We start from the raw sequence: 11,893 nt of genomic DNA on the forward strand, positions 1-11,893 counted from the left end.
GAGAAAAACGCTTCCTATTAGCAGAGAGAAAATGCAGAGCAAGTTCTGCTTTTTGATGTTTACCATTTTTCTTTGTAATAATTTGCAAGGAAATGATGCATGTTGCTTTTTTTTTTTTTTTTTATATAAAGCCCCTGGTACTTTTCACACAGCCACCGTTACCAAGAAGAAAAAGGTATTCATCAAGAGTGTTATGAAAACCAGTATTGGCAGAAAATATGCCAGATAATTGTCAGTCAACAATGTCTAACATTATTTCTGGTTCTCTTCTTTTTTCATTTTTCTATTCCTCTCTCCCCGACTCCAGCCAGTGATGTACAGAAGATGATGCATTTGCTATATTAAAGTACACCTCCTTTTCAGACACTTTGGATGTTGCACACGCAATTGAAATGCAATAATAATCATAAACAAAACAAGAAAAGACAATTTATGAAACCTAAATCCAAGACCTAACTCTCACTTTGCAAAGAAAAAAAAAATACCCCAAACCCACGAAGCCCCGAAACAGTGAGATGGTTTTAAGAAAAGTTATATATATACAAGTCTCAGACAGTTACCTCTCCAGGGAGGAGATTTTGTAACCCTTCCTCTTTCCCACCATCCTTCCTCATCACAACAGTACAAATTAACCAGGGCTAAATTTGAAATTCCTGGGATTATTCACACTCCTTGTATCATTTATAGGCATGTATAAAAAGCTGCTGAATATGTGTGAGAAACACATTCCCTGCTGCAATCGCTCATAGACGTGAACTGCTGGACACACAGTTGTTCCCTTTCCACCACCACCCCTACCCAAAACACACACCAAAATCAATTATTGCTACTTGTTGGGTAAACAGAGGCTGTCTTACATACATGGGCACTGCAGATGGACATACACGTACAGCTGGACATGCACAGAGGAATAACTTTCCTCTCTGGAAAGACAGAATTATTGACATTACAGACATGTCTACCCTCAGCCTTTACTTCTGCCGGAGAGGAAACAGGTACGAAACAAAACAGGAATGATGCAGGTACACGGGTGGGCGCAAGTTTTCTATTAAAAGGACAGCAAAATCAAGCGAAACAAGACAGACACAAGGTTAGCCAGGTGTGCATGCGTCTCACCTACCTTTGCATGGAAAAGAAATCTCCAAGGGAGAAGTGTCCAAGTCAGAGAAGCGAAATGAAATAATAATGAAGATGCTTTGAAAAAATTCCCCCACCAAGAAAAAAAAAAAAACAAGACACCCCCCCCCACCTTCCCCCCCCTTGCACACAGGCACACTCACACACAGACACACACACCTCAGCGCCTGGGGGGGGAGAAAAACAGGAGAAAAAAGATCAGGATCAGCTGAGTGACGGGGAGCAAAGAACCTGCAGGCGAGAAGCGGGGAGTTGTGTTAGATCCGTGGCTGCAAGGACTGAGCGTGTGCAGGAAGGAGATGGTTTAAAAGGAGAATACATGGTAAAAGAAATTGTGGCTGCTCAGGCTGGAGTCTGAAGCTCTGGAGTCAGAGCAAAAGAAAAGAGGAAGAAAAAAGGACCTCTTTCTTTGCAGGAGGGTTTGGGGGGCTTTGTCTGTGTGTGTGTGTGTGTGTGTTTTTCCAGGCGGGTGGTGTTAAGAAGTGACAGAAGCTTCCTTCCAAAAAGACCAGAGGGTCAAAATAATCACGGGGCGCTGGGAGGTGATGGAGGTGTGGGTGGGGGCAAGTTTAGCTATTCCATGGTGGGAAAGCGAGGAGGAAGGGCTGGTGTGTGGTTTCTGTCTGTCTGTCTCTCTCTATCTGTGTCTTATGGTATGTTCACCAACAGCTTATGGAGCGAACTGCACAGCGAGAGAGAGAGAGAATAACTGTACAGGCAGAGAGCGAGAGTGAAACGCCGTCCTTACAGTGACACCAAATGTCTTTAGGGGAAACCTACAATTAGAGGCACATAAAGCAGGAATTCTAGCAACACTGGAGGTAAGGAAGAAATCTCCTTGCACACTGTCGCACACCCACATCCGCAGGGTCTCAGGACAGCCAATTTTCCCCTGCCTTCAGCCTGCTCATCCTTTCTTTTGTGATGGACACTGGCTTCGGCGTGCTTGCCTTGCCCTGAACTTGTGAGCGTGTCTGTCCACAGGTCACAGACCAAGCAGGTTAAAGAATTACCCTTGGGAAGAGTTAAAAAAACCCCTAACAACTCCCCCCAAAAGTCCCTCCCTCAAAACGAGTCCCTCCTCTCCCCCCACCCTGCTCCCAAATCTGTTACAGGAACTTAGGGTGTGGGAACAACTCCCTGCAAATTAGTTTCCTACTGTGTTTCGTGAAGCCAGGGGGAAACGAGAGGGATGGATGACACGCAGGGATGCCACCGGTGGCTAGAACAGAGTACGGCCACCCCAAGCCCCCGCCAATGGAGGGCAACTCGGTTGTCTCCCCCACCGGTCCCATCCCGTGGCCGAGCAGCCTGGCCTCACACCGGCGCAGGCCCCTCATCCTTCAGTTTTCCTGCTGAAGATCCCCGAGTCAGCTCTGGGGAAACAGACACTAACATGAAGCCACTACAGTCCTCAAGGCTCTTCATGGGTTTTGCCTGTTCAGACCAATAAACCCCCAGATGTTATGAGGGATGGAGATATTCTTGCTTCTGCCATGGGCATATATTGTAAATAAGCAGCTAAAAAATGCCCAGCTCCTAGTTGGGGTATGCTACAACACGTGCTGCAGCCCAGAAGCTCCTCTGCTTCCTCGCAGAATTACACAAAACCTTCTCCAACCCTTCCCCACCAAGACGACGTCCACGCCAGCTGTCGCAGACTGCGTGCACATCTAGAATAGGTGGGTCAGGGTAATTAACACATCTGACCTAAAAATGACTGGGAAACCAAGCACTTTAATTGTACTGTGAAACAGGCCCTCAGACGTTAACTCTCCACGGGAAGGCAATGGAGCAAGCCCACCTTCCAGTAAAGCTAGAGCATCTCTGGTTTTAGCTCAAGGTAGCTCACGTGCGTTCACCATCGAGGGTGAAAAACATCCAGCACGTATACTTTCCTCTGCCGTCCATCTCTGCATGACTTGGCTTTGCTGTGCCAGGGGCATCGGGCAGAAGCCAAGGAGCCCCTGGCCATTTCCATCACATAAGCCAAGCTCCCTGGAGTCTGAGCGAGGTGGCTGGCACAGCCACTGTCTCTCGTGAGGTTCTTAAAAGTCTTTGGAGCAAAGATGACGGCCGCTGTCTGCTTTTAGCATAACACTTTTGTGTTTTATAAAGTGTCTAATCTTGTTTCCTCTCCTGAAAGGCAAACTCAGCCTTCAGAGGATCCTCAGGGTGCACCAGGAGTGCTAAAAAAAAAGAAAAGGGAGCAGAGTTATAAACGATGGGAATGCTGTGAGCATCAAAAGTTACATGATTAAAGACCCTTGTGAAAAACAGCCCTTCCTCGGGCAAGTCCAGCCTTTCTGTTTTCACAGCTTCTGACCAGGGCTGCAGTCGCATGGTGAACCCGTGCATCTTCCACAAGCCAGAAAGATATTTTATTCCAGGATAATAAATATTTGCGGTGGCCAGACCTTTCTCCGTCAACGGTCAGAGCCTGTTTGTGCTGAAGCTGTGCAGGACACTACCTCCGGACACTTTCGGTACCAAAGACGGTTGTGGTTACCCTGAGCCCACTGTCCTGCACAAGCTGGAGGGGTCCCATGTAGGAGCAGGGAGACAGCAAGCGCCCATCCACATCAGGAAGCCCCTCAAAGTGCAGGATGGACGTGACTTTGTGACACACCAACCTCAACTTCTTAGTGTGATGGGGATGTGGCACTGGGCATGTCCCCAGACCCACAGCAGAGTTTGGGGTGATACCAGAGTCATGCACTCGTCCCGAAAGTCAGCTGAGGCAGGTGCCCAGACGGACCTCTAGACAACTGCTCTGCATCCTCAGGTGCTGAGCTGCCTCACCCAATTCTTGGCAGCCCCCAAGAGATGTTACTCTTCCCTAAGCACACGACAAGCACCACACGTAACACACACGCAAGCAACCACAGGCACTCGCACTCCCGTTTACACACACCTGTGTATGCCTTCCCCATTCCTACATACACCGGAGGGGCTGGCTGACCTTCTAGTCCCCTCGTGCTAGCAAGCCCACCCCAGGCTGCCGAGGTTAACCCCCTTGGCTTCCTCCTCACCAGCCACAAGACGCTCGCCACTCCCTCCCCTCATAAAAAGCATCTGTTATTCCTTCCTGAGAAGAAGGGCTTCAATTCTGTCTCCAAAATGATGAATCTGAGTGTTATATGATTTCAGATGCCTGCAATTCACCAACAAGCCCCTTCAGGGGGAACAGGGAAAAAATGCAATTGAACTTATTCATGCATGAATATCAAATGAGAAAAAGAGAATAAGGAGGAGGGCAGGAGAAAGAGGGAGAGGGTGAGACAGGAGGGAGAAACAGGGCAGAAAGGAGAGGCAAAAGAAACAAAATGGTAAAAGAGGATGAAGGGTACACACAGAGGGACACAGGGGGACAGATGCACATAAATACACACCCAGGATAATCCGTGGGTCATCACTGATGTCCACATCCCAGGATAATGTCTGTTTGCCTTCCAGCATACCTACGCCATGGGGATTACAAGACATTTTAACTCTCGTTCAGACAAACCCTACAAATTGATAAAAGCATGCAACAAGCTTGGAAGGAGGGGAGATGGAAAGGGGCTGGCATCCCCCACAGTGGAAATCCCCGTGTTATCACCAAGGCTTGGGCTGGGAAGCCACTGCCCTCCCTGAGCAGACCCTCCTCTCCACCAGCCCCAAGAGAAGGGTCTGAAGACAAACAGCTCCTCATCTTGCAGCTCAGAGTAGTCACAGGGCTCCATCTTCAACCCCCAAGGTTCTCTCAAAGAATTTTGTTGCCTGCCCTGAGTGATACGCGTCAGCTCTGCTGGGAGCGACCTGGGGGTGGGTCACACCAGACTTGAGCATGGCACAAGCTGGTCCTACAGATGCATTTCCAAGGGTCCCTCTCTGTCCCCTCTGTGATTTTTGAGAGGAACAGGAAAGTCCATGTGGTCCTTGTCACCACCTGAGCCAGCAGCACTGGTTTGGGGGCGTTAGTGAGGCAAGTTATGTGATTCACTGCAACTGCTTCAGAGAGGGCACCGGGCAAGAGGGAACAACAAGCAGGAAAGGGGGAGCTGTATCAAAGCAGAGAGGCTCCAGGGTTAGCTCTGGGAGATACAGCCCTCTCCTCTGCACATCTGCAGGTGGCTGTGGGCTGAGCCCACTAGGCAGCAGCCTGCACTGGATTTAAAGGCATCCTCTAGCCAAGTCTCACGGGCATCATCCTGACCCACCCCTGATCCCTCTTGCCAGCCCCGATGGCAGATCCGGCTCTCCTGCCCAGCACACAGGAGCCAAACACTGACCGTCGCTGCGAATCGCGCCGCTGTTGCCCCCAGGAATGGCTGTGCAGCCCAGCCCGCCCTCCAGCTCATCTGCGCAGCGCACAGACCCCTCGGAGCTGGGTCCACTGAGTGCCCAGATTAGACACGGCAACGTGTAAGCTGAGCTCATCCCCAGGCGCCCGGCAAGGAAGAGGAGCAGCCAGACACAAAGCAGGCTTTTTCAGAGCGCTCCCAGGTAGGGCATCAGGTCTGGCATCTGTTGCCTTTGTGGGTTTATGTTTGCTGCTTCCAGGAGACGGTGCTCAGCTTTTCCCACACCCTTCAAAATAGAAAGAGAAAAATAAAATGAGAGAGAGCGTGTAAGCTCTGACGTGAACCTAACTTTAGATCCAAGGGCTGATGACTCACTCCACTGGGGGAGAAGTGGCTGAGCTGGCTGTAGGTTTCTGTTTATATACCTCACTGAGCTAAATATATAGACTGAGAAGTTCTTCTGTTCTAGCCCAACAACTTCAATCTGCATTTTATCCCTCTCAATCTTAATGTTCCCTTCCCTTCTAAATCTCTCTCTCTTTTCCCCCAGCATTGCCTTCTTAATCCCCTTTACGCTTGCTTTGTTGTAGGAAATTGAAGAAACACATGTCTCCCCACCTTCCACTCTCACCGGTGTTTATGGTTAGACTGACAGGGGATTTCTGGGAAATGATTCAGTGTTGTGGCTCTTAAGCACAGCTCCTCACACGGATCTGCCGATGCTTTTCAGACCTGGCCCGACACTCCCAGCCTCGGTGTCGGCAATCAGACCCTGTGCCACCTCCCGATGCCGGTGGTCACACGGCTCTCAGGATGGACATCAGCTCCTTCCCAGGGGTCCCTCGTCCTGTTGCTCCAGTGTGGAGCTCCACTCCGGTGCCCACCCATGCACCCCAGGGCTGGCAGGATGCATCCCAGGGCACGATGCCACTCTGCCAACACGCCTCAGGACCCAGCTGTGGCATTTGGGCATCTGGGGCTCCCTGGGGAAGGGCTGACAGCCACCACCAGCTACTCTCCACTTCTGTGATCAGAAAAAGGACTTTGTCATCAGCAAAAGGCATCTGGATGAGACCTCCACAATTCTTTTCACCTGTGATCTGCCAGAGCAGGGGATCTGCATGGCCGGCACCCCACAGCACCCTCCCTCACATCTGCGCCTGTACCTTGCACATTTATGGCATGATGGCACAGTCGCTCTCCCCTTCGGCAACCGTCATGTTCTAGACATGGGCTTCAACCTGCCCATCAGCAGCTGCACAGGGGGTCTGAGGGCCCACAGAGGGGGGTCCCACACATCCCCCCCTCCTCTCTGCTGCGTACTGCCATCCCTCCTCACCACCTGATAAATACAGCATCATCTTACACGTTGGAAATGAAGCCCCTCAAGAGGTGTAACATTGGAGAAGGGCTGAGACGGGGAGTACAGCAGCACACGATGCTGCAGGGAAGCAACATCCACACGTGCAAACCTACCTGGGCTTCTCTTTTATAGGGCCAGAGTGGTGTGGCAGAGCCAAAATAGATGGTTGAGTACACAAGGACCATTTCTGGTTGCACCGAATGCCACCATGGATCTGTAACATCTGCAAGATCTGATACCCTCTAACCTCACCCCTCCTCATCTGGAATAGATGGAGACACATGGAAAAGGGGAGAGAAGGGAGAAAAGCTCAGAAAGAGGTGAGAGGGAAAATATACATTAATTCCTCCAGCAGAGGAGGGAAACAAAGAGAGTGCAAGAGAAAAAGGAATACCTGCCCCCAAAGGGCAGCTCTGAGCTATGGTGGCAGACAGGTTTCTAGACAGGAGACAAAGACCATTTATGAAAAGGTGGTTTGTTATGAAAAAAACAACAGGAAAAGCATAATGAGGGGTCTGCATTTGAGGGAGAGGTCTCCAAGGGATGGAATTCAATTTAACCCAACAGCTCAGTCTAGGAAAGGAAGATCACCAGTGCAGTTCACCAAGCAGCTGCTGGGAAGCGAGCATTGTCTTCAAAAGCCCTGGATGAATATTCTCTAGATGTAGGTCTGTGGGATCCAACAGTGAAACCTGGATCTGAGCTTCCCCAAGGCATCCCTTAGGTTTGGACCCAGACTGAGGTACACCTGTCTCTAAGGGACTGTTTCATACAGTACCTATTTGTCATCTTGCTCCTTCTCCTCTCTGCTCAAAGTATCGGAGAGCTGGTTTCCCAGCTGGTGGGCAAGCACCAAAGCTAAGCCGTCCTGATCTGCTTCACCCCACTGATCATCCAACGGACAACACGGAGACCCTGTGCACAGCAGCCTGATCATCCTCTATGCAAGAAGGACCCGCGCTTCATTTGGAGAGAGCGTAAGCAAGCTAACCTTGAGTCTGTAAGTGTTTGCAAAACGCCTGTTGCAGGACAGGCTCTGTCTAGGCTGAAGTCAACAACCCCCGAGAGATGCATTACCCTCTTGGCACAGCTGTGCTCCCTGGCTCTGTCGGGCAGCCCCTGCCTGCCCTCACACCGACGGAGGGAGGCCAGAGCAGAGGCAGAGCAGGTAAGGTCCATCCTCCGATCAGCAGTTACTCCAGGGAGCAGAGAAGAAGGCAGCAAGGGCCAAAGAGCATCCCAGGCTGGACTGGGGTCTCCTCTCAGGCATGTTCACTGCTCCTTAAAAAAGAGAAGAGAGCAAACCTGCATCCTAAATAACAGCCCTTCTCATCACCCATCCATCACTTTGGCCTTAACTCTTTGAGGTTCTGTGCCATGTTCTGCACAGCTGCTTTATCCAAGCTGGCCCTGACCCATGGTCTTGCCTGGCTTCGAGCCCAAGGGGAGCTTCCAAGTAAACCAGACAAGCGTCCGCAGTCAGCTGAGTGGCAGAGAGCAGCAACAGGCCGAAAAGCAAGAGGGCGGCTGTAAGTAAGAAAAATGGAGAGAGGTTTACAAAAACAAAATAACAACAAAGGCAATCTTGTGGTGCCACCTCGTGATGGGTTTGCACAACGTAGCCTGGGCCAAGATGTCCTGGGTCCAAGGGTGGCTGCCTTCCAGGGAACGAGAGCAGAAGTGGAAAAGGACTGAGATGGGAGTCCACATGCAGTAAGATCTACAAAACGGTGAGACCCATTCACATTTGCTACAGCTCAGGAAAGACACAACTTCGACTCAGACACTGCTTTTGCTGAGAGCAGCATGAGCCTGGGGAAGGCAGTAGAGAACTCCCAGTGCACGTGATCAAGGATGCCTAAAATGCTGGATCCAACCCTTTCCCATTATACTGTGCCCTCTGGCAGAGAAGCTTGTGGACTACAGGCACAAAACAATATAGGAATGAAAAGGAGAATGTGCTTTTTATTGTGGGACTCGCCATTGCAGTAGAAGGGTGGCTGAGATGATGCCTTTTTCTGAATTAAAAGCATAAACTGGCACAATATGAAAGGTTTGAGATTCACCTGCGCTATAACATAATTGAAATTTTATTTCATCCAATGATCCTTATTCTGGGCTCCAGAGCAAGACGAAACAAGATCAAATCCCCAGGACATAAGCTGAGAGGAACCTTTTCCTGGGGTGATTATCTCCCCAACATTACCTCTTTTCAGCTCTGTCTGAAGAACAGTGCACACTGGTTTCCCCCTCATCGGGGGGAATATGCCCTTCCATGCACCTAATGATACCAGTGAGGAATTTTCTAGTTCTAGAGGCAGCTGATGTATTTTCTCTTCTGTTGTGGAGGTACAAAACAAGGCATCTCCTCCAGCATTTTTCAGCTGTAGAGATGTTATATAAGCACTTGATGAAAGGAAAAGATCTAATTAGCTCTTATCTTAGAGACGAGGAAACTGAGGCCCAGAGAAAGAAGATGATCCATCCAAGATCACCCCACAGAGCGGGTGCAAAGTCAGGTCTACCCAGCCCCCACTCAACATCCACACAGTGGCTCATCCTGTATCAGCACCCAGCTGGGAGACTCCCTGAATACCAAATCTCATCAAATAGAAACCAAACTTGACACATCAAGGTGTGCACTGCCATGGGGAGGGTGAGGAAGGTGTTTCTCCCATTGCACAGCTGTATTTTTCCCTGGGATGGGCGGTATAATTTTCTGTGGAGGCAGAGTATGGGCAGAAAAGAAGATCTTGGATTAGATATTAACTGATCCAATGTGGCATGCCCTGTGCTTCTAACTCTTCCCAAGTCCCATAGTCCTCTTGGGTATATTTTCCAAATAAGAAACAAAATAGAAGAGACAGAAAGATATAAATATTGGAGACTAAATTTGAGCTACAGCAGCGCCTGAGGGAGAATTAAAGAAAAAAGAAACACACAAAAAAAAGAATCAGAGAACAGTTTATCAGATGCAAGGTTAGGAAGGGACGAGGGTTATGGTTAATAAGAAGCCAGTTTGCTGTTCTGCTCCCAGGCTACAGACCAGCCTCCAGCTCCCCTCCCCCAGCTCCTCCATCGCTCCCATCCTGCCTCCCGCCCTCCCCGTCGCTCACTCTTTCTGCTCCATCACTTCGCGTCAGGCTGGGAATTTGATGCAAGGCGCCTGCCTCTTCCCACGGCTTCACACCACCGACCCGGCCGTCAGCGCGGGCGCACCCGCTCCCCAGGCGTGCCCACCCCCCCACTGGCCCCCCGATGGAGGGTGGGAAGGGGGTGCTTGGAGCACACCAAACCTGCAGGGGAAGAGTTCTCCATTTGCTGATGATGGAGCAAGGAGAAGAGTTGCATGGAAAGGGATGCATGGAGCCAAACCAGTTTGTCCTGCTGATAGAGCCACACTGTTGCTGGTACCCAGATAGTATCTGCACAACACTGCAGCGTGCCCTATGCATCCCCAAGGGCTGCTCAGGCCTGGCCAAGGAGAGCAGGGGTTATCCCCAGCTTGCAGCACAAGCAGGCTCCATGTCACCCCATCCTACCCCTTCTGTTGTACAGGTTTTGAGGGGAAAAGCCTTCTCCTGTTCCTACCCTGCATGCAGCCCACTGGGACACGTGGGGCCAGACCCAGCCGTGTGCAGAGCAGGCAGGTGCTAGTGGGTTGCACAGGGAGGAAAGGACTCCAGCATTTACAACTGGGAGATGAAGAGGAGGAAGAGACCCATGTGAAACAGCTCCACGCAACAAACAATGCACCAAGAAGAGACCCACAAATACTCTGCCCGTGTGCGAGCAGAATAGACACATGGCTTCTTGCGAGCATCAGTACTCCAGAGCCACCGTTTCAAAACGAGCTCCCTTGATGTCGGCTGGGGAGCAGGGCTCAGGCAGCTGCCCAGGTTGGCCACGAGCATTTCAGAAGTGCTCCCTCACATCCGCACATCAGGCCAGCGCAACGCCATCCTCCCCGGCAAAAAGGCTGCCGCACGAGACTCCTGGGAGAGGGCTGCTTGTCTCAGATGTGTGGCTACTACGTGGGCTGGCTGCCAAACAAACTGGGGCTCTCCAAGCCCTACGCAGAGCCGTCAGGGGCCGGCGCTGAGCTGGGATAGAGCCACGGTTAGCTGGCGAGCTGCTGTGGCACAGCAGGCACAGCCTCCGCCTCCCGCTCCCTCCCAGCCTCCCTGCTGGCACCAGCCCCTGGTGACCCTCCACATCACCCCCCTCCCCAGCCACCGCCGGAGTGTGAAAAGTAGCCAGGCAGAAGTCCCGCTGCTGTGAAAGCCACCAGGGTCAAGAAGCCTGTGTGTGTCTACAAATGCCCTCCGGTGCTCACACATCTGCCTACACGCATGCACACGCGTTAACACCCAAACCAAGGACAGCCTGTGCCCGCGCATCTGCATCTTCACAGCAACGGGCGATGCACGTACAGCACCGGTGGCAGGATGTCTCTCAGGCAAACACATCCAGAGACAGGCAGGACTGTCGGTGCGAGGAGAAGCATCAGGCAGGGATTAGGCTGCCTGTCTCTTCCTCCCAGCTCAGGTGCAGGCAGGCTGGGCAGCCCTGTGTGAGTCACCTTCCCCCTCTGTGCACAGAGCGCAACATCTCCATCTTTTTCCCAAACTGTGTTGGAGCCCAAGGCTGAAGAGCAGCCTGTAGGAGCTGAGTGCTTATTATATGCCTTAAGCACATGCTTAGTGTTTCTGCATGCATCACTGTGTACGAGTTGAACTTTCAGCAGAGAGGGAAATGAGGGAGGGAGGGGAGAGAGGACAGCTGCCATTTCAGCTGTGCTCAGCAGGAGCGGGAGAGGTGAAGAGGTGCGGGCAGGCAGCTCCCAAAACGCTGGTGCCAGCAAGGGCTCTCACAGCCACTGCGGTGAGATCGCAAGGAAGCAAAGCAGCAGGAGGAAAAGCAAGAACGGAAGGAAACATTTTTAAATCAGAGAGGGTGAATGAGAGCTACAGCAGCCAGGAGGAGAGGAGACCAAGGCTGAGGAGAAGACTTCATCCAGGGTGGAACTGAGGCAGGGATACAGCAGGGCAACTTCTCAGCTGCTGCAGGAGAGAGGCAGAGCCTGCAGCCAGAAGTACTGGAGTAC

Source organism: Balearica regulorum, chromosome 1 (assembly GCF_011004875.1).
Source record: "Balearica regulorum gibbericeps isolate bBalReg1 chromosome 1, bBalReg1.pri, whole genome shotgun sequence".
Classification (NCBI taxonomy): domain Eukaryota; kingdom Metazoa; phylum Chordata; class Aves; order Gruiformes; family Gruidae; genus Balearica; species Balearica regulorum.